The sequence below is a fragment of the Schistocerca serialis genome, chromosome 2 (genome assembly GCF_023864345.2).
Source record: "Schistocerca serialis cubense isolate TAMUIC-IGC-003099 chromosome 2, iqSchSeri2.2, whole genome shotgun sequence".
In the NCBI taxonomy this organism is placed as follows: domain Eukaryota; kingdom Metazoa; phylum Arthropoda; class Insecta; order Orthoptera; family Acrididae; genus Schistocerca; species Schistocerca serialis.
The window spans coordinates 725,754,938-725,781,656 of record NC_064639.1 but is presented as its reverse complement, the minus strand read 5'-3'; the positions used below and the strand labels follow the sequence as shown (position 1 = coordinate 725,781,656).

Below are 26,719 nucleotides of genomic sequence, written 5' to 3'. Positions count from 1 at the left end.
CTCTGATTTTGATATAACCTTGAACAGTCATAAGCGTCCAATATGTATGATCATTGGCAGTTGTAACTTCACATTTACAGATGATGTGGTTTCATTCAGTTGGTACAGATCCTGATATTGAGTCACAAACTTTGTTTTCTGTTTTGGAGTATGTGGACTTGACAACAAAACCCAACAGCCCACTTTGTATTGAGATAAACTTCCCATGCACTTCACTGCCTCTTGCCTCTCGAATGCCTTGGTGTTTGCTTTTTGCACCCTCTCACAGTTCTCAGAAACTCTCGGACTGACTCTCTTAGCAATGGCCTCTTTTTTCCATACACCAACTTGAATGGCGACATTCCTGTGCTGATGTGTATTTTTTAATTACATGTACTTACCACAATACATATGGTGAGAATTGATGGAATAACTAAGCATCCTCCCGATCATTCAGTGACCCTGTTCCATCCTTACAAATGACTGAGAATGAAGTGGATTAGTCCTTAATTTCTTCACTCACAACAACCAATGCAACTCCTGCATAAGGTCCAACATGGAATTAGTCTCTTTTTCTATTGTTATTGTCTCTGTCACCCCAAACTTCAACAACTGTCTATTCACTAATGTTTGCATGACTGTGACTGGCTGCTGGTCGTGAGATGAATGGTCTATTGTGGTCAGCACAAATCAATTCCCTGCTGGGGTTTAGTCAAATGGTCCTAACACAACCACCCCAATAAACCTAAAATGGTTCTGTAGCTTCTGGCAACCTCTGCAACAATACTGATTTTTTACTTAAATCTGCACATTCCACAAACTGCAAACAATACCTGACATACAGATCAATGTCACTTTTCCTTCCTTTCCACGGAAACTTCTGTGCCACCCTCTGATTCATTTCCCTGAACACTCCATCACCAGACAAAATGTGACCATGCATATCTTTAAGGTCCTCTTCACTTAGCTTCATTGGTGCAAACACTTGTGGTCCCAATCTTGTCTCCTTACGTAACAACCCATCACACATGCTGAACTGCTGCTGCATACTGTTCTACTTGCACTCTTCCCCAGCATTCTGCCCTGCTTGCCACTCAGTAAGGTCCTGATGTAGTCCTTGTATCACCACTACTTTCCTGCTTAGTGCGTCTATATTTCTGTGTTTTGTGGTTTACTTAGCATTCAAATTCACTGAGTTTTAATGCCCATCTCTTCAGTCTACTGGATGGGTCCTTCAAACATAGTAACCACTTTAAAAAGCTACGAGAGGTTACTACTTTAACCCCTCTCCTGTACCAAGCGAGGTGGTGCTGTGGTTAGCACACTGGATTCGTATTCGGTAGGGTGACGGTTCAAACCCCCGTCCGGCCATCTTGATTTAAGTTTTTTGTGATTTCCCTAAATCTCTTCAGGCAAATGAAGGAATGGTTTCTTTAAAAGGACACAGTCCATGTCCTTCCCCATCCTTCCCTAATCTGATGGGACTGATGACCTCACTGTTTGGTCCCCTCTGCCAAATTAACCAACCAACCTTCCCCTGTAGAGGTAACACCGGAAGTACATTACTCTGTAGACCAGGCTAAGCATCTCCCTCTCCACAGTAGAATAATTTCTCTTGGCCCCACTCAATTGTCTCAATGAAAAAGCAATATGGTGTCCTTCCCCACTGACCTCCTAGCTCAAATAGCTCATATAGCATGGTTTGATGTGTCACATGATGATAAAATTCCTTCTGAAAATCTGGGAACACCATTACTATACTCAACATCAATACTTCCTTTAACTTGTTGAATGCTTCCCAACACTTCTCGGACCACACAAATTTGGTACCGCTTCTCAGCAATTGTGTAAGGAGTCTTGCTATATCTACATATCCTCTCATAAATTTTCTATAATAATTCGCAATGCCCGGGAAAGACTAACACTTTGCTTTCCCCTGGTACCAGAAAGTCTTGCACCGCTTGTAAAAAATTACGTATTAGTCATCACACTATCCTCACTGATTTCATGACCCAAGAAATTCACTTCTTCCAATGCAAAATGACACTTTCAGTACTCAGAGTTAAACATGCAGCGCACAGTCTCCTGAATACTTCTGTCAGTCACTGATTACATTCTTACACATCTCTTAAAAAAACAATTTTGTCATCCAAATACATTAAACATTGACTAGGTTGCAATTCCCAATGAACACGCAGTCTAACAAATGCCCAAATGTTGTTCACACATTTTTCAAACTAAACAGCATTCTTCTATACTGATAACACCCAAAACGTACCAAAAACTCATCTTTGGTCTGTCCTCTGCAATCATCTCCACCTGATGGTATTGTAATGTATCCTCCCTTACTGGCAGAATAAACTTTGAAAAAAGTATTTAGCTATTACCAAATTTTTGCAATGGTTTAAGAAAGGCCTGTCACAATTGCAAAGACATATGGTTATCAATAAAGCACACATTGCAAAATATATATAATTATTTGGTTGACTCTCATTCACTTTGTTGTTTAACTTATGCCATCACAATTTTGATGTCCTCTCTAGGTATCAGACCTTGCTGGCTATTTTATATTATCATTATTTGAAAGCAATGACAATGACAATATTTTATATTAGCTTCCATGCACAAGGTAATAAAAAGTCTGAATTCAGACTTCATTGAAATATAATGCAAAGTTTTGACTTTGTATGTACGTTACAGAGAAACAACCTGAGGCATTAAGCTATTGGCTGTTTTGCTTCCAACCAATATGTGTTCAGTCCTGATATACAGACATAAAATATTAAATCACATAAACTAGATTAGTGTATGTGAGCCTACATTAATTAGATTTTATGTATGTGATCCAATGATTGCAGACATGTTGATAAGAAAATTAACTTATTAATGAATAAGAATAAAAAATCCACAGAACAATTACACATACCTATGTTTACAAGGAAATGCAAAAAGTAGTGAAGTGAAAATCAGAACAGGGAGACCTCACTTTTCCACTTTTTTTTAAAAAAAAGCAAGTAATATTTAGATATAATATTTGCTGGTTTTTGCTAAATACTATCTGTGACATTGCATTTATCTTTTATGACACAGCTCTCATGTAGCATGATCATTTCATCATAACAGAGATAATAAATGAAATTTAGTGCATTTTGATTCATTTCAGTACCCATCCCACAAATCCGTCATCGAGAAATACCAGCACTGCACAAGACTGTCAATTGTTACTGTGATGTTTGGAATGGGGTAAGCATCCTTGGTTGTCTTACTGTTCAAGCAACAGTAGTCGTAACAGAATCAATGCTTCCTTCAATCATCCATAGACTTTTTCAGTAAGATTACAATTCCTGCCCCCAATGTACTAATATACTCCTCTATTACACCGTCGGCTAACTGCTGACTGATAAATGCTTCAAAAATTGCCTTCAGGGATTGTGATATTATTACAGCTTCCTTCCCTGTAGGAATCTTGTGTTCCATCATGGGCTTTGCAGGCAATGGCCCCACATGCAAACAACAAATCTTGAACCAGTAACAACAGTTCTTCCATCTCTCCCCTCTCTGTTCCCACCAAATAGATAACCTTTTCATGCAATGCAGTCTTAGCGACATCCTCTTCCCTCTCATACGTCACACCGTTCATGTGGCAATCTTCTTCTTCTAGAATTTATAATGTGCAACTAAAACGTTCCTTTTAACAACTTAGCCTCCTTGGCACCAAAATTATGCAAATTGATGGGTATTACCTTGCCTCTGTCCTTTTCATGTGTGTGCACAATACTTCATCTCACTAAACAACACACTGCAAGCAGTACATTACTGCCCTCCAGAGGTTCCACTAGATACAACATACTGACCACACTCACCCACATTGATATCATGGCACCACTTGACGCAATCATGTGAATTATGCCTTAATGTCACTGCTCACAGGATTGCCTACTATGACAGACACTCCTCACAGCAGATCAGCATTGACAACATTCTCCCCTAACTGGAATGTCTTCCTGCTAAGCTCCCCCACACATTGTCAAAAGTCAATCACGATGTGTGACGAATTCGAAAGACAACGTATCATTAGCTATATTATATCAAAATGTCCAGGGTCTAATTAGTAAGATTGCTGAATTAGATGTGCTTTTGATGGATCAATTAAAGGATATTTCAGTTTTATGTATAAGTGAGCACTGGCTAAAAGAAAACCAAGCTTGTACAGCCAGAATAACAGGATTCGAAATGATCAGTAGCTCTTGTAGAGAGACTTTTAAAGGGGGAGGAACATGTATATATGTGAAACAAGGAATTTAATGTAAATAAATTAAACTCAGTAAGATAAAACACATTGAAAAAGAGTTTGAATACAGTATGTGCAAATTTATAGAACCCAAAATAATTATTGTGTGCATATATCGTTCCCCATCAGGGAACTTTATGATGTTTTTAGACAGTGTTGAAAGACTTTTTAGTGAATTAAGACATTTTACAGAGAGCATTATTGTACTTGGTGATTTCAATGTCAACTTTAAAATGAACTGTCAAAAAGTATCAAAACTAAACAATTTGTTATATTCACAAAATTTAGCACCATCTGTCCATGAATGCACTAGATATGGAAAACACTCTGAAATGATAATAGATCAAATATTTTTTGACTTGCAAAAGCTAGATCATGTTATTGAAATAACTGACACAGGGTTCTCGGACCACAAAGCAATAAAACTCTATATAAATAATGTACTGGGCACAAATTCTAGAATACATGAGAAATATATCTACAGAAGATGTATCAATGAGGACAATATTAGGGTTTTTAATTATTTATTAAAAACCTCAGACTGGGATTTAGACAAACTCGACACAATGGATATGAAAGTGAGTCTTTTTAACTTGTTATAAACATAACTATTTGCATTCCCTCTTATGAAAATTAAATTAAAAAGCAAGCCTAATACTTGGGTAACACAGGGGATACGGAAATCTGGAGAGCAAATTAGAAAGCTAAGTAAATCAACCAGGCTAAATCCAGCTCTGAAACAGTATATCACCTCTTACAAAAAATTGTAGAGTAAAGTCATTAACGCAGCAAAAAAGTTACATAATGACTCAGACATCAGTAGAAGCAAGGGTAACAAGAAAATGAAACCAGTTTGGAATGTGATAAACACAACGTGTAGGCAGAAGTAAAGTAAGAGACAGCAGGTTTGTTATTAAAAGTGAGAACAAAACTATAAGTGATCCTTTATGTATTGCCAATATATTCAACCTTCATTATGCAAGTATTGTAAAAAGCCTTATAAACAAACAAAGATTAAACATGACATCTCCACAAATCCTGAAACTATGTTCTTATACCTGTAAGTGTACAAGAAGTACAGAATGCAATCAACAAACTAAAAAATAAATTGTCTTGTGGCACTGATGGCATTCCAGATAAAGTATTTAAGCACAGCATAAATATTGCTCATCCCCTTGTAGACATAATTAATGCCTCTTTCAGCACTGGCACTTTCCCTAAAGAACTAAAGCTGTCAATAATAAAACCATTATATAAAAATGGTGATCCTCATGATGTAAAAAACTTCAGACCCATATCCTTGATATCCTGCTTCTCAAAAGTTATTGAAAGAATGATGCATGAAAGGCTCTCCGCTTTCCTGAACACAAGTAGAATATTAGTCAGTGAGCAAAATGGCTTCAGAAAAAATAGGTCAACTGAAACAGCTGTATATAATTTCCTAAAACTTCTCCTGATCTCTATAGACCATAACGAAGTAAACTGTGGGGTGTTTTTAGATTTATCAAAGGCATTTGATGTTATTGATCATGAATTATTGCTTGAGAAACTATATTGCTGTGGTGTATGCACTACTGTTCACAGCCTGTCAGAAAGATACCAGAAAGTAGAAATAGTTCACAAAGGAACCTCTTATTTTTCAGAATATAAGAAAGTTAGTAATGGAGTGCCACAAGGTTCTGTGTTGGGACCCCTCTTGTTCTTGATTTTCATAAATGACCTACCAAACTGTTTAACATTTGCTAATGCTGTATTGTATGCGGACGATACAAGTCTCTTTATTAAAGCTCAAAATGAGACTGACTTGCAACAGAAAGTAGAAATAACAAAAGAAGAACCAGGAAAATGGTTTAGAGATAACTGTTTATTGTAAATGGGAAACAAACTGTATGGATGAATTTCAGCCACGTATCGAATAAAGTAAAGCCCAATATTGTTTCGAAACTTGGTGAACAGAAGAGTTTACAAACTTCAAACACAAAATTTTTAGGTACCTGTTTAGACGAGCATCTAAAGTGGGATAAACATATTGAAATGCTCAATAAAAAGATAAGTAAATGCTGCTACATACTCAGAATTCTGAAAAACTGCTGCAGTGAAAAAACAGTAATATGTGCTTATTATGCTCTTATGCATAGTGTATTGCAGTATGGTGTCTTATTTTGGGGTAGTTCAAGTCTGGCAAACCAGTCATTCATTATTCAAAAACAAGCATTAAGAATAATGAATGGGGGCTGCACCAAGAGAGCCCTGCAGGGAAATTTTCAAAGAATTTTAAATAATGTCGCTTACATCTTTATATATCTACAAAAGTATCTGCTTTTTCAAATCTCACCCCCAATTTTCTTCTTTAAGTAGTGAGTCCCATGACTACCCAACAAGACACAGGAATGATTTCCACAGAGAAACACACAAAACAACCCAATATCACAAAAGTGCACTATATCACTCCAAAATCCTTTTTAGTGCTCTTCCCTTAAGCATCAAAAAGATAGAAAAGTTTTACATTTTTAAAAATGAGCTTAAAAAAATGTTATTAAGAGAATGTTTTTACAGTGTTACAGAGTACACGGATTTTCTGAACATAGTGGTCAATGATAATGATAATTCATATTTGAACAAATGTATGAAAATAGTCTCACCAACTGTGACATGGTCGCGTATACAAACATTTGATAAAAATAGTCTGCCTGTACACTCTATAATTAGTTAATTATTGTTTGTTCTGTTATTCATAGTGGTCAGTGATAATGATAATTCATATCTGAACAAATGTATGAAAATAGTCTGCCCGTACACACTATAATTAATTAATTATTGTTCGTTCTGTTATTCTCTACTATAGTGGTCAATGATAATGATAAGTCATATCTGAAAAACAAATGTATGAAAATAGTATGCACTATAAATAATTAATTATTGTTTGAATGATTAATGGAAAATCTCATATAAGATGTGGAACAAATACTAACAAAGAGATAGAGGGGCTGGCCAGTACTTACCTCAGCTCAGTACAGCCGATAATTATTGTTTGTTTTGTTATTCTCTACTATACACTGCACGAGATATATATTTATATATGTTTTACCACTGTAGGCCTATACTATTAATTTACTGTACAATTACAAACTCATATAATGTAACATGACAACTCCTATATCTTTGGTTCAATCCCACGTCCGGCCATCCTGATTTAGGTTTTCCATGATTTCCCTAAATCACTCCAGGCCAATGCCAGGATGGTTCCTCTGAAAGGGCACGGCCGACTTCCTTCCCCATCCTTCCCTAATCCGATGAGACCAATGACCACGCTGTCTGGTCTCCTTCCCCAAACCAACCAACCAATCCTATATCATTGTATATGATAAAATGGATGCTCAATAAATAACAATAACAATGTCGATGCAGAAAGTCTAACCCTATGATCATGCTGTAGCTCTCTCTTGCTTGAGACACCACTTCCACACACTGCCTAAACTTGGCTGCCACCACTTGAAAATTTACCACTACCAACCCAAGTGGCCATATATCATTATCCCCCACCTCACACAACTTGAAATATGATGGACCCCATTGCCTACTATCCACTAAATCTCTCGAAGCCACCAACGTATGTACCCCTGTGTCCAACAATAGCTTACATCTTTTTTCATCTATTATACCTACTTTGGCACACTCCACACCTCATATTCATTTTTCATACTTTCCTTTTTTTCTGGGAATACCTTCCAGTGGTTCTGGGTTGCTTTTCAAGTCTAATTGATGCTTATTATCATCCAGACCACCCTTTGCTTGGTTTCTGTGAGAGACCCTCCACAAACAATAACACATCCTAGCATGATCTGCCAGAAATGAGAGTAACGAAGTTTGCAATGGCCGGATCTACCCTTAGACTTTGATTTTAATAATCACAACGTCTAATTCTTCATTGCCAGCTCATTATTTGCATATGTATTTTTTGCTCTTAACCATGATACCTCATTAGCAAAAGATTGCACAGAATTGGGGAAAGTGACACCCTGTGTCTGTGATTCTGCAATTGCACTAACCTTACTCATATTTTACAAACACAACATAACAACCCCACAATAACAAGAACAGAATACTCCTTAGTCAATAACACTACCACACTTATTTCTGGCTTGTAACCATGAGCTAACTGGACTTCTGTAGTGTCTTGCCATATGTCCAAAATTCCAAATTGGTGACACATAAAACAAACAACTGCCATAGATTCAACAGAAAGGGGCAGGATGCCCAAGTAAATTAAACTGTGCACTTCAAAAGAGTTCTAACTGCTGACCCCTACAATTATCCACTGATTGGGAGATGTCCACCAGTTCTTCCCTTCTCACAAAAGTAACTTTGCAGTCATGATGACCCTTGATTCACGACCCTACGACATTTACCAAAACACAAACAACAGTTTCACTCACCCCACAATGAAGATATTTTAGGATGCGATTTGGGCTTCATATTGTGGAGGGGGAACGAGGGGCGGTTATGATACACTCACTACTGTCCACTGGCAGCAATACCAGCTCTCCTGACACCACAATGTAAGGCCAGCAGGTGAGTGGGTGGAGAGGTAGGCTGGGGAGGCCCAGACAGACTGGTGACCAAGAACAACACTTTGTTAATATTCAATTACATATTTTGTCATTGTCAATGTGAGGCAGACATGCCCCATTCTGATGTGGTAGGATGGTGATGATAAGCAGATTTCTGGCTTTCACCCTGGTGTGACAGAACTCAGGTAAGTGCCCTGCATTGCTGACTTCAGGCCAGGCACCAGCCGGTGGTCCATCAATAAACCTAGGCCCTGAAGTCAGAATCACATTACTCCTCCTTGCTGTGTCTGCCCTCTGTTGTTGAATTCCCTTGCCGTGGCAACTCGGGCACAACTTGCATCTTACGCAGCAGTGAGGGATGATTTCCACGCATGGAACATGACCCACTGCCCCCTGGCAGAGGTTTGGTGGTGGCAGGTGCAGATGGCACATCTGCTGTGCTCAGGCACTAAGTGCCACAGGATGTACAAAGTGTGAGAGGCAGCTACCCCAACCTGGTATAGAACCTCTGGCTCCATCTGGTGGTGACCAGTTCTCTAGTCATCCAGCATAGCCTTAGTGTCGTGATAGTGCCACTGGGCAGAGTTATTTTTACAGCTCTAGGGCCTATTTATTGCACTGTTATTCAGCCCTGACCATGTAGCTTATAACATGGTTCTTGTGCTGGTGTGATGACACTGTCCTGGTGGCTCCAGGTATTACCACTGCCACGGTGCAGGTTTCACAGAACATGGCTTGCTCATCTTGCAATCCATTTGCCCATACTTTGCTATAACCTACATGTCACCACAGTGCATTTACCAGCCAGCGGCAGCTAATGCAAGGCTCCATGATAGCTTTCTTACAAATTCCTGCACATTTCACTTAAAACTAAGTAGGGACACATACAATGTATAACAATAATGGAAATTCCTGGATGGAACAATATGTACAAATATGTCCAAGCCTATAGTGGACTGGTGTGTTGCACATGGACACAAATAACAGAAAAAAGTACTCATTCACTTTCAAACTCTGGCTCTTTTTCTAGCAAAAGCACACAGTCACACATTGGGTTTAATTGAGTGGATTAATTATGGCACACACACAGGCATTTAAATAGTCATTATTCCCACACTTCATGTGTGAATGCGATGAGAAGATGACCTGATAACTGGTACAGTGGGAAGTAGCCCCTAGCACATACTTTGCAATGGTTAGCAGAGTATGGATGCAGATGTGTCATACTTGAGTTGTAAGGTAGTAGAACATGAATGTATTTAATTATATTCATGTAATTAATTTTTAATTAAGACAATTATATCACAATTGCCTGTCCAATCCCTGCTATTTTCAATATTCTCACTAGAGTCGAGTCGGTGTAAGTTGATCCCTGACTATTGCAGTGGGATGGACACCTCAGCTTCATGTGTCTACCTCAGTCAGTCACATAAGGCAATTCTGTAAATGGGTCTATGACAATGCCAAAATGTTTCTGCAGCTACATAGATGACTTTTATTTTTGCCTGCACCGTTTAATACTAATCAGCTGGAAGCTGGCAGCAATGCCAATAGCTGTCAGAGATCATCTTATAACAGTTCAAGTATAGGCCTTTTCTAGGGTGAATATTTACAAAAGACAAATTGATTAAACTTGGAAAAGGTAAAAGTAATTAGTGTGAAAAAATTGGTAGCTTGGTTAACACAAAAGGTAATAATCAGAATCCATAAGGATTCTTTCACAAAACCATAAAAAGCCTGTAATAAGTGAAAGCCGAGCTTTTCATATCACTACATGAAGTTGAATAATCTGAAGGTATTTCTACAAGTGTGTTATGCTTAAGTCACAGATATTGAATATCCTACCAGGCAAAAAAAAAAAAAAAAAAAAAAAAAAAAAATTTAGTACACTTGGCCATGGAGGCACACTTGTGCTTCCTACAGCGAACTGAGTGAGTGTTTTGAGTGGCAGTACGGTCCTCTTGGAGAATACCACACAAGTTGGATGTGCTGCATCAGTTGTACAACAATGCTGACATCAGTGGTCACGAGAACATTCTCACACCAGTAGATGAGGTTCTAAATGCCCACACACCAAAAACATCTGCCAGGATCATCATATTGTAAGGGAAGCAGTGGCAGAAGGTGCAGCTACCACACCACAGGTAAGAGGGCTTGTGATCCCAGACATGTTGATATGAACTGTTGTGAAATGGTTATTGAAAGTGGGATACAGGCACGCACATCTCTAGCCCGTCTTCCACTCACGCCACAGCATCAACATGCACAACTTGACTGTCGATGTCAGAGGATCACTTGGAAGATGGAATGGTGCATCATGGTCTTCAGCAATGAAAGCAAATTCTGCCTGCACACAAGTGATAGTCGTCTGCATGTGCGGTCTAGAGCTGGTGAGTGCTGTCACATACAATGCATTCATCCCCAGGTCTTATAGTCTGGAGTGCGATAAGCTACAACTCTCATTCACTCTTGGTGTTTCTGGAGGGGATGATAACCAGCACTTGGTATGTGAAGAATGTAGTTGGACCTGTTCTTTTGCCATTCATGCAACAGGCAGGTGATGTGTTGTCCCAGCATGATAATCCTTGCCTGTGAAACTCGACATGCTCTGCAAGACGTGCAGCAACTTCCTCAGCCACCATCATAGTCTGCTGCCATTTCTTCAGCTGCACAAGTGTGGAATATGAAGGGACGAGACGTGACATGTGTGACTCGTCCACCAACAGCTCTTACAGAGGTACATGAACTGGTCAAGCAGGTGTGGCATAACATATCACAAGACAGTATTCACCATCTGTATGATTGACTGGATGCCAGCCAGAGTCACTGCTTGAATTGCCGCCCATGGAGGCTACACCACGTACTAACATGGGTGTCTCAGCTTGGGTCGATACCTGGTATCTCAGAACTGCTTGTGCTACTGATCTGTATATGTGATCATTTCATGTATTCCTTATGCGCTGTTGCAACAGTAAATCTTGAGTGAATTAGAAACTTCTAAAAGGGAGTACTAATTTTTTTCCAGCAATGTAGACGCACCTCATGAATGCAAATTAGCATCCCAATACTGTAAGTGTAATGTAAGAAGCAACATACACATAAGGCACAATAAAGTGTCAAGTCATAAACTTAAATGAGTACAGCATTTGAACAGCTCTTTAAATCCATGTATTTCAGGAAAAAGACTTCTAAACACAAGCAATTCTTAATGAACCAAAGGTGCCCAACAGGAAATATCTAAAATGTCATTAAGCAGTTAGAAACAACAATGATAAGAATTTGCAGAAATGAGTAGGAACTGATTGGATGAGCAGGTTTCAATATTGGTTTCATCTCAGTTGGTTTTGTTTATGGTACTGAAGTGGGAACGTGTTGTATCCCCGCTTACAGTCACTCATGTGCAGTGAACCGGCATTTATCGCCGCGCCCATGCACTATGCTCATGGGAGAGGCTTTGTGGCAATAAATGACTAAAGCGGTTTCTGGACAGGACACATTTATTTTTCCTGCCGTTACAATAAATGACAAATAATATACTTCGCTAATGTCCGTCTACATAGGCGCGTTGCACTGGCGGCACGGCTCGGTCACCGATCCCGGAGGGTGTACACTCCAGTGACGAGCCGTGGCGCGACCGCGTGGACCGAGCGAGACAAAAGGCCGCGTCACAGAATGTTCTGCTCTTGGCGCGACCGGAGGCGCCGTAACGTCCGCGAAGAAGCAAAAGACAATTTAACGGCGACTGCGTTTACGACCGCGCGTACGCATTTACGGCAGAGTCACGTTGACTCGACGCACGTGGTCCGCGGCGGAAGAACTGGGGAGACGTGTGTCGCGTCGCGTCGACTAGCTCGCACTGGTGGCAGCTTTGTTCCCGTGCGGTCCGATGTGCGACGTACCGTTGCCGAAATTCCGCATAACGGTACAGCTGCCCCTACTTGTGTCGGCAGTGCCGTAGTTCAGCCCTTCATGCATTGGACGGTGCTGCCGCCACACAGATCCCCCCTTGGAGAGCGGAGCTCCGTAGCTGCGAAAACGCGGCGATCGTTCGGTGGCGCGCATGTGTTTAAAGTTCACGCACTGCGTGATGGCAGTGCGGCAGCTTTGGTGGGGGTCGGTCGGCGTCGGAAGGGCAGCGGCCCGTGACGTCAGCGCGCCGGGCCGGCGAGCGTGCGGTGGGCGTGTCCTCGCGCTGGTGGCTAGTGACAGCGGCAGCAGGCACTGGCTGCGACTGTCCGTAGCGATGCGCATGAAGGCGCGCGCTGCAGGTCATTGGTGGTGACGTCTCGAAGGCACTTGCGCGAGTGCGTTATCGTCGGAACTCGAACGCGGGTCCGGGAGCTACTACGGACAAGCCGGGCGGTGTGGAGCGCGATGTCCGGAGCTCGACGACAAAGCGAATGCGGTAAGCTGGCGCGGGTGCCGATCCGGCCTCAACGCCCGATGCGGCGGAGGCAAAAGACGCGAATGCGGGTCCAGGAGCTGTGACGAACGCTCGACTGGAGTTACCGGCCGAAGGCACTTGCAGCTGGAGGTCGGGCCTCTACAGCGGACGGCGGCTCGTGGGCGCCGAATTCTGACGGCGTTCGGTGGCTCGGGCGCGTGATTGCCGGTTTGGGTGTTGTGGCGCGCTGGCGACGCAGCACGGCCGTTTGAATCGGATGCGGCAGCCGGCGCGCGTGACGTAGTCCGCTGGCAGCTGTGGTGGGGGCGACCGGTGCACCTGTGGTGGGTGCGGTCCGGGCGGCCGTACCAGCTGCCTGGGCGTGGTGGAGAGAGGCGCACGTGGCGGCGCGATGACAGCAGGCTGCAGCTGTGCGTCACCGGCGGCTCCGGGTGCGGGTTCCGTCTGACCGCTGGCAGAGGGAGTGTCGTCCGTGAACAGATCTTCTGCCGGGTCAAAGAAATGCGTGGCTGATGGAGCGGGCAAGACGTAGGCTGGTTTGACGCGGTCGACTGACACTGTCGACGGCTTTCCGTTGCACTCGAGGACCAGCATTTTGTCTCCTTGGGCGATCACGCGGTGCGGTCCACTGTAGGGCGGTCGGAGAGGTGGCCGTACTGCGTCGGTACGCAACATGACGTGCGTGCAGCGCTGCAGATCGGCGTGGACGAATATCTTTCCGGTGCCGTGCCGCGCCGGTGCGTGCGCTCGGAGGCCGGCCATGTGACTGCGCAGACGTTCCGCCAGAGTGGGTGCCACGGCGTCGCGTGGGAGTCTTGCATCTTCGACAAAATCGCCCGGGATTGTCAGAGATTGCCCGTAAACGAGGTCGGCAGGTGACACGCCGATCTCCTCCTTCGGCGTGACTCGCAGGCCGAGCAGCACCAGTGGGAGCGCCTCTGGCCATGAGGTGTCGTGGCAGGTTAGAGCGGCTCTGAGAGTCCTGTGGAACCGTTCGACCATGCCATTCGACGCCGGATGGTAGCTGGTTGTCCTGTGTAACCGGGTGCCACACAGTCTGGTGACGTGCGTGAACAACGCGCAGTCAAACTGGCGGCCGCGATCAGTTGTCACGTGACTGGGACATCCGAAGCGTGCCACCCAGGTGTCGACGAATGCGGTGGCGACGGTCTCGGCTGTGACGTCCGCGACGGGCGTTGCTTCCGGCCAGCGAGTGAAGCGGTCCACCATAGTTAGGAGGTACCGCTTGCCTTGTGAGAGAGGAAGTGGGCCGACGAGGTCCACGTGGACGTGTGCAAATCGGCGTGTCGCGTCTGGGAAGGTGCCCACGGGTGCGTGGGTGTGCCTCCCGACTTTGGCGCGCTGACATGCGGTGCAAGTGCGCGCCCATTCGCGACAGTCCTTCCGAAGCCCGGGCCAGACGAAACGCGCAGCCACGAGCGTCGCAGTGGTGTTGGTGCCGGGGTGTGACAGTCCGTGGACACGGTCGAAGGCACTACGTCGGAATTTCTCTGGGAGAAACGGTTGGTGCGTGCCGGTTGAGGTGTCACACCAAATCTTCCGTGCGGAGCCGGGGACAGGCACCAGCTCCAGTTGCAGGCCGCTGGAAGTGTCGTGACGGAAGCGGTGTAGATCTTCGTCACTCTCCTGTACTTGGGCCACGTCCTCAAAGTTCACAGGGGGTGAAATAACGGCACACGCTCGGGACAAACAATCGGTGACGATATTGTCTATCCCCGAAATATGTCGAATGTCAGTCGTGAATTGCGACACGTACTCTAACTGCTGGAGTTGGCGCGGTGAACACTTAGTGTGGTTGTTCTCGAACGCGTGGGTAATGGGTTTGTGATCGGTGAAAATGATGAACTGTCGGGCTTCTATGGACGGTCGGAAGTATTTCACCACTGCGTACACTGCAAGCAACTCTCGGTCATAAGCGCTCCAAGCACGTTGCGAATCGGAAAGCTTTTTAGAGAAAAAACCGAGAGGCTGCCAACTCCCGCCGACGCGCTGTTGTAACGCCGTGCCGATGGCGGCCTGGCTGGCGTCCACGACTACAGCTAAGTCCGCGTCATGTACCGGGTGCGCGAACAGCGTCACTTCCACGAGATTCCTTTTTGAGTCCGTGAAGCTCTGCTCCATTGCGTCTGTCCAATTCACGAGGGTCCTTCCTTTTGAGGTAGGACCTTGTAACGCCTTAGTCAGCGGCTCTTGCACGGCTGCGGCGTTGGGCAGGTGTCGTCGATAAAAGTTCAACATGCCGAGGTAACATCGTTATTCTCTGTGCGTCTGCGGACGCGGCATGTTCTGTATTGCCTTCACTTTCTCCGGTAGCGGTGTCGATCCGGTGGGCGTAATTAAATGGCCGAGGAACTCAATTTCCGTCACGCCAAACTCGCATTTAGCGGGGTTAATGACCATGTCGGCTTCACTCAGGCGCTGAAAGACGGTCGTTAAGTGGCGGCGGTGGAGTTCGGGCGACTTGGAATACACCAATATGTCGTCGAGGTACGCGAAGCAAAATGGCAAGCCTCGCAAGCCGCCGTCCAGGAACCGCTGCCAAGTATGGGCAGCATTCCGAAGACCGAAAGTCATAAACAGGCTTTCGAAAAGCCCAAAGGGCGTTACGATGGCTGTTTTTTCGATGTCTTCGGGCGCCACCGGAATTTGGATGTACGCCTTTGCGCAGTCAATCTTGCTGAACACAGCGCAGCCCGCCAAGGCGTAGCTGAAGTCTTGAAGGTGTGGGACTGGGTATCGGTCCGGCACCGTTCGCGAATTAAGGGAGCGATAGTCCCCACACGGGCGCCACGAATTGTCTTTTTTGGGCACTAAATGCAACGCCGATGACCATGGGCTGCTCGATGGTTGCACAATGCCTTGCCGCAGCATGGCCTCGAACTCTGCCTTTGCTGCTGTGAGTCTGTCCGGCGCGAGTCGAAGTGGGCGACACGATGTGGGGGGTCCGGGTGTGGTTATTATGTGGTGCACCATCGAATGTTTGATGTCTCTCGGTGCAAGGGTGCGAGCAAGGAGCGCGGCACCTGGTTGCTTCGTTGCCGAAGCGGGTGTGGTACCAGCAGTAGCCGCTTTGTGCGTGCTGTGACGTCGGCGGGGTACCGTTGGAGCGGCTGTTGCTGCGTTGCCGGCTGCGCGAGCCGCGCCGCCTGTCGCCCGGTCTGCTGCCGCTGCGGCGCGTGCTGCCCTCTTGCTGCGAGCGCGCCAACCGGTCGACTTGCGTCGAGAGAGCTGCCACCTGTGCGGTCAAGTTTTGCACTAGCTGGTGCAGGTTGGCATCCAATGCGGGTGCGGGAGGCGCTGGCCGCCACGGAGGTGGGGGGACGGAGTCGTAAGCTGCCGCAGCCGCGGTGCTAGGCGCCGTTGTCAGAGCGTCGTGCACCCTGTCGGCCAAGTTAGCGACGGCGTCCAGCTGCATCTCCGTCTGTGCGGCTATCACTGCCTGCACCTGACTGCCTGCACCTGAGCTGGGAGGCTGCGCACCCAGATAGTGCGCAACAGCGAATCTGGCACCATATCGGACTGCGCGAGGCTCCGCAAGTGGCCCAGGAACTGTGAGGGCCTCCGATCGCCGCATTCCTCTTGCCGCAGCAGTTGGTGCACACGCTGTTCCTCTGACGACGAAATCCGCCAGATCAGCTCTTCCTTGAGCCGTTTGTAGCTCGACTGCGTCGGTGGGGCGGTGATTATATCCCGCACTTCGTCCGCATAGTTCTGGTCCAGCTGGCTCACTACGTGCCCAAATTTCGCCAGGTCGCAGGTCACGTGGTTGCTCATAAATACCGCCTCAACCTGGCTGAACCACATTACAGGGTCGCGCGGCCAAAAGGGAGGCAGCCTGATCAGTGCCCGTCCAGCGCTTGTCGGCGTTCTGGCGGTCGTAGGAGGCGTCGCTGTGGCGGGGATTTGCGCGCCAACATTGTCCTGAGCTGTCTGTGGCTGCGCAGCGTCCGCGCGTGTAGTCCGTGCCTGTAGCTCAGTCTCTAGCCTCGTGTTGCATGCGAGCAGTTCCTCGACGGTCTTTTGCAACTCCTCTAGTGTCGCCATCTTAGTTCAGAGTCGAATCCTCGTACAAGAGGAAAGTACACAGTGAAAATAACACAAGGGAAACACACGAAAAGAAAAAAAAAGACACTAAGCAGTCCGCGATCAAAATATACGCACACAAAAACAATACAAAAAAAGTTAGTTTAAAAATAATTTTACTACGGAGCACTGTTCGGCGCGGGCGTATGCGCGCAAGCCTACTCGCGGTTCCACGTCTCTCGTACCGACGAACGTTTGTCACCACGTGTTTTTTTAGCCTCAGATCACGTCGGGGTCACCAGTGTAGCGAGAACTTGTTGTATCCCCGCTTACAGTCGCTCATGTGCAGTGAACCGGCATTTATCGCCGCGCCCACGCACTATGCTCATGGGAGAGGCTTTGTGGCAATAAATGACTAAAGCAGTTTCTGGACAGGACACATTTATTTTTCCTGCCGTTACAATAAATGACAAATAATATACTTCGCTAATGTCCGTCTACATAGGCGCGTTGCACTGGCGGCACGGCTCGGTCACCGATCCCGGAGGGTGTACACTCCAGTGACGAGCCGTGGCGCGACCGCGTGGACCGAGCGAGACAAAAGGCCGCGTCACAGAATGTTCTGCTCTTGGCGCGACCGGAGGCGCCGTAACGTCCGCAAAGAAGCGAAAGACAATTTAACGGCGACTGCGTTTACGACCGCGTGTACGCATTTACGGCGGAGTCACGTTGACTTGACGCACGTGGTCCGCGGCGGAAGAACTGGGGAGACGTGTGTCGCGTCACGTCGACTAGCTCGCACTGGTGGCAGCTTTGTTCCCGTGCGGTCCGGTGTGCAACGCACCGTTGCCGAAATTCCGCATAACGGTACAGCTGCCCCTACTTGTGTCGGCAGTGCCGTAGTTCAGCCCTTCGTGCGTTGGACGGTGCTGCCACCACAGTACCATGGGTTACTAATTTCTAGCTTTGGTTTGAGCCCCCACTACATTCTCAACAACAACAACAACAATGGGACATAGTGCAATACAGGTGGATATTTTATTTTAAAACCTCTCTTTTTTTCCTTTGAAAGAGATGTGAGCCTCAAAACATACGGCTCATGATGGTCAAATGGCAGCAATACATCATCCTCATGAACTAAGTTTAGGAAAAAAAGAAGGAGAGGAAAAGTAAAATGTGCTAACTCTCACTATTCAGACAGAATTTACTATATGAACAATGGGGAAAGATTATCATCGGTACATAGTAGAGGAGAAACTTCTTTCAGAAAAATTGTCTTACAACACTATGAATCCAAATGCATGAGGAGAAGCTGAAGGAAAGGGTGGATGACATTTGGGATCAAAAGATTTTGTGCGAGGGAGACAGATCTTCATTCAATACAAAGTACTAATTCTAACTAAACTTAGAAATACATTAGAAGCAATTTTGCAATACTTTTCACTGTGTCATCATTAAGGCAAAAACAATGTGCTGTGCCCAAAAATTCAAAAATATATGTGCACAAGAAATTGTGATCCAGCTGATCCTGCTCAGCTCTCATTACTCATAATGAACACTGTCCGAATCAACTTATCCACGATGATCAGCAGATTACAATTAAAGAATTGAGTGCAGAGCTGAATGTCAAGGTTCGCAATGCCCTACACATGATGTTATAGAACTTTGCTAAGTCTTCCCTGACCCAGGGTTCTCGGCAACTTTCCTGAACTCTCCCCATTTCATACACCTCACCAGTCCTTTTCCTTCACCCCTCTTCCTTCCCCTTCAACCGTTCAGTCAGTATACACCTATGAATAAATTTCCTTGTGAATATTAGAAAGAAGTACATTACTTCAAGAGCTATCCTTAAAATAAATACATATGACTCTTGCTGTAGGAACTGACAATGTCAATTTTAGGCCATTGAACAAACAACTGAAATTTTCACAGAAGTAGAAAACACACTTTCTGCCTGTAACATTATTGCATGCAATGTCCATTATGGCTTAAGCTCAAAGAGTGCAATAATTATAGCATATGAATCTGCTAGCTGGAATAGAAAATCTGTACTAATGAGCTGGGAAAGAAGGAACATGGCAGGACTTGAATTGCTCATGGTGCTGATGAAAGAAAACTGACTTCCAACGAAAATACAAATTTGGATGGCAAAACACACACAAACAGGATGAAGCAGCAGCAACCACTGTGTGCAAGTGTCCACAAGTATTGGCTCAGACTGGGTGCAGAGCAATTGGGCAGGATACATCTTCTGAAACGGATGCACTTATGACAATGGTTGCAATAATTAGTGCTTCAGGAATAGCTGTGCCAACACTACTTGGGTTTCTTAGATTGTGCTTTAAGGATAGCATGTTATACAATGCTCTACCGCTTTAGGGGTGGACAAACAGTTTTACCAGTGCTGCAACATTTGTCATACATAAAAGGCTCATGATACTGGTCACACATTACAGCCACACAAACATAGCTGCCATATCATATATAAAAAAAATTATGTTAACTTGCTTACTCTGCCACCTCACCGTCTTGTTGATTTGGCTTTTTTTTTTGTTTTTTTTCCAAAAAATTAAGTAATACAGTATGTTGTGAACTTGTGGCAAGTACAAAAAGATCAATCACAATCTATGATGTTGCTGGAATCATTGAAATACCATTCTCACATCACCTACACCAACCAACTTATGAAGGGGTATTAGTTTATTTATTTATTTATTTATTTTATTTTGATACAACATCAACTGGTTACAAAAAAAAGGTTTTTTGTTCCAGCCTTCTGGATAAGTCAGAGCCTTACTTACTAGGGTTACATATTATTGGCTGGCACTTTTATTTACACAACTTTTTCTAAATTTAGTTGAAAGAACAGAGTTACATATATGGACTATACATAAAAAAAATTGTTATTGCCATTCTTAGATTAAGGAATCTACAGTTTGTAACACAGTATTCATATCTGACATTCAAATATTTACAGTTTGTGACACAGTCTAAGATCTGAGATTACATATATTTTTAGATAGATGGTCTTCCATCATTCAAGTGTACTAAATTTAGAAACTCATCTATTGAATATACAGGATTGGTTAGGAGCCATAATTTTAATTTCATTTTTAGTTTTGTAATGGGCAATTTGGAGATATTAGGATGGAAGCAATTCAGTAGCTTTATGCCTGCATGGTGAGGGCTTTTCTCATAAAGTGTTGTTCTATGAGAGATGATGTGGGGTCTCTCTCTACCTCTAGTGTTGTGATCGTGTATTTCTTTATTAAGTGTTTTGTTACTGTTTACTGCCATAATGATTATCTTCAGCACATACAGGTTATGAACAGTTAGTATTTTAAATTCTTTAAACAAATTTCTGCAAGACTCCCTGGCACATTTCTTTCCCATAATTCTAAGTGCCTTCTTTTGTAAGGTAAGTACACTTTTCATATTACCTTTACTGCTGGATCCCCATACCTCTATCCCATAACTTAGATGGGATTCAAATAGTGCAAAACATATTTGCCTCAGAGTGGTGATGTTACAAAAAGGTGTCAGTTTTCTTAGGACATATATGGTAGTACATAGCTTTTTGCAAATATCATTCACATGATCAGACCAGTTTAACTCTGCATCTAGTGTCAGGCCAAGAAATTTGGTCGAGTATTGTTTTTTAATGTATTCGTCACCCATTAAGATTTGGTTTTCATGAGTTTTTTGCCTCCCAAGATCAAATTCAATATAGACAGATTTATTTGTGTTTAATTTTAGTTTGTTTTCATTAAAATACTGCAGAATTAAGCCTGCTGCAGTATTGGATTCCACTTTGAGCTGTGAATAGCTTGGATTGCTGCATATTAACGTGGTATCATCTCATGCCACCAGCTCATCTGAAGGATTTTTTAGCATCAGGTCTAAAGGGAAAGGTGCCACCAAGATAAGTGAAAACAAATGCCTAACAGTGTTTCACCAAAACATTCAAGCCATAAAGAACAAAGCACAACAGCTAGAAGTAAAATTGGAAAAATTTGATAGCCAAATTTTGTGTATCACTGAACACTGGTGCAAAGGGAAGCAAATTGAACACATTGCATTAGCCTCATTTGACCTTGCATGTTACTATAGCAGAATCTCAATGAATGGTAGAGGTTCATGTATCTATGTAAAAAAAGGTATGTCATTTAAAGTAAGATATGATCTTTTAGAGCTAGGTGAGGACAAACATTTCGAACTTTCCGCTGTTGAAATAATAGGACCTGGCATAGCAAAAAAATTAGTCATATTTTGTGTGTACCGCTCTCCTAGTGGAGACATTGATATATTCTTCTCAAAACTGAATCAAAGCTTAGACAAGGTTTCTGGACCAAAAGCAAATGTAATTATCTGTGGTGACTTAAACATTAATATGATGAAGCCTGATAAGGCTAGCAACATATATGTGAATATTCTAAGCTGTTACGGAATATCCTCCCTTGTTAATTGTCCAACTAGAATAACGAAAGAATCCTCCTCATCTATAGATCATGTAGCTACAGATATTGATAGTAGAAAATGTCATATTGTTGTCCAAAACCTGGGCCTAGCAGACCACCTCTGCCAGATCTTAAAAACTAACATTCATGTAGAAACTCCTCCTAAACTTTGTACATACAAAAGAATGTTTTCCAAATCAGCCCTGCATCAGTTTAAATCCCAGCTAGAATATGAAGATTGGAGGGAAGTCTATGCAGAAACCAACGCAAATCAGAAATATATCAAGTTCATGTCAGTTTTTAAACTCAGATTTGAAGAGATGTTTCCCAAAACTCTTTATCAAATTAAAACTACAAAGAGAAATCAGTGGGTGACTACAGGTATCAAAAAATCCTCAGAAACTCTTAGATATCTCATCTCCATAAAAAATAATCAATCTAACCCAGAAGTTCTGCAATCCTACAAAAAGTACAGGAAAATATACAGAAAGGTGTTGCTAGCCGCAAAAAAACTTTCAAACAACAAAATATTACTTGAAGCTGAAAGCAAGAGCAAAGCAGCCTGGAACATCGTCAAACAGGATACATCTAACTCTGCTATAAAGGACCCTAATTCACATATTAAAAACAAAGATGTACCAGTAGGTAACCCTAAAAAATTAGCTGATTTTGTAAACTCATATTTCAGTAGTATTGCAAAAAAATTACAGCAGAAATTTCCAGATACGTATGATTTACCTACTCAGAACCAGCCAACAAACTCAATGGTGCTCTTGCCAACTACAGAAAGGGAAGTGGCACTAGTAGTACACCAACTAAAAAATAAAACTTCAGTAGGACTTGATGAAATCCCAGTCTGCATAATTAAAGATTGTATAGACTCCATAAAGGGCCCATTAACAGACATAATTAATGAATCTTTCGAGTCTGGATACTTTACGGAGTACCTAAAACAAGCAAAAGTTATACCTATCCTTAAAAACGGAGATGTGGAAAATGTAGAGAACTACAGGCCGATCTCTATGCTGTCTATCATTTCTAAAATAATAGAAATACTAGTCAAAAAGAGACTGCTAAATTACCTGAATAAATATAATCTTCTTTCCAATGACCAATTTGGTTTTAGGCCCGGAAAAGGCACACAATATGCTACAGCACAGTTCACTAAAGTAATTTTAGAAGCACTGGACAAAGGTGAAAATGTAAGTGGTATCTTTTTAGACTTGTCCAAGGCCTTTGATACAGTTGACCACAAAATCTTACTTCATAAATTAGGGCAAATAGGAATAAGAGGTGTGACAAAGAAGTGGTTCAAATCATACTTGGAAAACAGAGTTCAACGAGTTGAGATATCACAAGTTTCAAACAATTCCCTTATAAAACACCTGTCTGACCCAGAAAATGTGAATATAGGCGTCCCACAGGGAAGTGTATTAGGCCCAATATTGTTTCTTATATACATTAACGACTTCCCACAAAGTATCAGACATGGCGAAAAAATACTTTTTGCTGATGATAGCAACATAGTAATAACAGGTGAAAATCCAACACAACTGTCACAAAGAGCAAACAAGGCTCTCAATGATGTCCACAACTGGTCATTAAAAAATAAAGTAACCCTAAATGTAAAGAAAACTAACTATATTAACTTCCAATTGAACAAAAAACACAATGCCACTAGAATAAAAGTTAATAATAATGAATTAGAATGTGTAACAAGTACCAAATTCTTAGGGATGAATGTAGACAGCCAACTGAAATGGACAAACCATGTCAACATTTTGGCAAAGAAATTATCCACAGCATGCTATGCTCTTAGAATCTTTGCACCGGTATGCAATAATACCTGTCTTAAAATAACATATTACGGATATCTACACTCAGTCCTCAGCTATGGGATCATGTTTTGGGGAACAAGTGCCAGTAACATACAAACTGTGCAAAGTACAAAAAAGAGCCATAAGGATAATAACAAATAGCAACAACAGGGCCCACTGTCTAGAATTATTTAGAAAGCTAGGAATTCTAACTGTTTCTTGTGAGTATATCTTTCAGAACATAATGTTCATTAAGAAAAATCTTAACATGTACAACACAAACAGCCTAATACATGACCATGAAACAAGAGCTTGTCACCACATCCATCTAGATAGAAAGAACAAGTCAAAGACGCAAAAAAGGATATTTTACAATGGGATAAAATTGTACGACAAATTACCACAAGAAATTAAAGAAATAAATGAGCCCCTCACTTTCAGACAAAAGCTTAAAACCGTTTTAGTAAGTAAAAGTTGTTATACTGTAAAAGAATATTTAACATAGATGTAGATTATTAGCAACATATGACATTATCACCAAGATATTATGTAATTATAAATATGTGTATGACTAGTTATAAAAACTACACAAAATATGAGAAACCTGTTTAATTGTAAATGTAAATGTGTGCTCATGTGTTGTAATCTGACGACATCCATACAATATTTATTGTTCCACAGATGAATAAATAAATAAATAAATAAAATATAAGATAGCTGTTGCATGGTTTGATATGGACTGAATATGGTTTACATAGATAATAAAAAGAAGTGGTTCTAATATTGACCCCTGTGGAATACCAAAATTTATGCCAGTGGTGTTTGATTTGTTTGTTCCCTCTGTAGTGCTACTAGACACAAACTGCTTCCTATTTGTCAAGTAGGACCTCATCAGATTATGGGCTGTGCCTTGAATGCCATAGTTCCACAGTTTGTCCAGCAATATGGTCATGTCAACACAGTCAAACGCTTTTTGTAAGTCTAGAAAGATGCCACATACATGTTCTTTATTATCTATTGCCTGAGTGACACCTTCATTTAAGTTGGATGCTGCTGTAATGGTGGATGACGCCTTGACAAACCCATACTGCCCCTTAGAAATCACTTTTTTGCATACCAGGAAGTTCCAGATTCTTATGTATATTACTTTCTCAAAGATTTTGGATATTATTGGAAGAACAGAAATGGGTCGAAAGTTTTCTACTAAATTCCTGTTTCCTTTTTTGAAAATAGGCACAACTCGGGCATGGCAATTTTCAACTCATCTGGAAATAGACCGTCTCCCATATGAGAATTGATAATGTTGATAAAGGTGATGCAATTTTACGTATACATTTCTTAAGAGTGTCCAGACTAAGACCATCATATCCTGCTGCATGGGAATTCTTTAAGCTACTCACTATTTTAATTATTTCTTCTTTACTTGTTGGCATCAAAAATATACTTCCTGACACTGGTGTTCCTCCGAATTTGTATTTATGATTTTTAAGCTGATTGTTTATGCTGGAGCCATCAGAAGCAAAGTAATTGTTAAATAGATCTGCCATCTTATTCTGATCAGTTTCTATTGTGCCGTTTATCAGCAAGTGATTTTCAGTTGTATGGTTCCCAGATTTACCTATTTCTCTATTTACTAGTGACCATGATGTTTTGGAGATATTATTTGAGTTCTGAATGACACTTTCAAAATGTTTCTGTTTTTCTGAAATTAGGAGGTCTACATAGTATTTCTGATATTTTTTGAACTCTTCTTTTAATTTTTTATTGCTCAAGTCATTTAACATAGCATACTCATACCATCTTAGTTTTTCTCTAGCCTCAGTGACTGAACTTGATATCGTTTTGGGTTACAGCATGTGACTGAATTCTCTTTTTTATTAATGGGCAGGCTTGGTTAAGAATGTAGAATAGTTCACTTGAGAATTTGCCATAACTACGAAGTGTCGTTAGAACACTGTTCCAACCCACATTCCTTAGCATATTATTCAACTGAGTTATATTTTGGTCTGTATTCATCCTAATATATCTATAGCAACTGCATGTAGGAACCTTTTTTATGTGCACACTTAGTTCTACTGCATGGTGGTCTGACAAAGCACTTATAATAACAGAAGATGTAAGATCGTAAAGATGAATACCAGTGATTATGTTATCTATTGCAGACTGGCATGTTTCAGTCTCCCTGGTCGCAGTGTTTATCAGGTATCTTACATTATATTCAAGCAGAGTACTCTTGAATATACCGAGCGAGGTGGCGCAGTGGCTAGCACACTGGACTCGCATTCGGGAGGACGACGGTTCAATCCCGCGTCCAGCCATCCTGATTTAGGTTTTCCGTGATTTCCCTGAATCGCTCTAGGCAAATGCCGGGATGGTTCCTCTGAAAGGGCACGGCCGACTTCCTTCCCCGTCCTTCCCTAATCCAATGAGACCGATGACCTCGCTGTTTGGTCTCTTTCCCCAAACAACCAACCAACCAAACTCTTGAATAGTCTAGTGTGTAACTTATCTGCTAATACATTTATGCTGAAATCTCCTACAATTACTAATTTGTTCAGGTGTGATATAAAAACATTCTCTATCATGTCACAAAACCTTGTTAAGAAAACTTCGAAGTTTTCACCTGGCGGTCTATATAAACATATGACATAAATTTCATCATTTGATATCTTTATACGTGCTGCACATAATTCAATTGTTCCTTCTAATGAATATTTACTTACATTTACAGAATTAAAATCAAATGTGCTCTTTACATACATTGGTGTTGAAGTACTGAACTAATGAACAGAGGCAAATGAAGACTATCTGCCAGATAATCTGAGTGATTGACATTTGTCAACTGAATCAAAGAAAAGATTTTCCATCTACTTTCCTTAGCCCAACGAAGGATCCAAAGGATTAGTTATTCATCTTCAGCAGTACATATTTCTTCACATGATGACTGTATTATGTATTCTACAATGAAGAAAATTCTAAAACATTACATTGCTAATGTTTTTATAATCCTAAAAGATGGTGCTCATGTGTCATTTTATGGGAACTTAAATGGAGCAATGAAGTTTATACCAACAGATGAATGAAGCTTTGCACCAAGGACTGATGCTATGTTATAATGACCAAAATCAGTTAAATTAAGATTAGTTTGACAAGAA

At 42.4% G+C, this 26,719-nt stretch overlaps 1 protein-coding gene across 1 annotated transcript in view; it reads left to right on the top strand.

The window, feature by feature from the left end:
- Positions 1–26,719, top strand: part of LOC126457930 (juvenile hormone esterase-like) — a 561,537-nt gene that overhangs the window by 436,832 nt on the left and 97,986 nt on the right. The gene's annotated exons all lie outside the window — the stretch shown is intronic.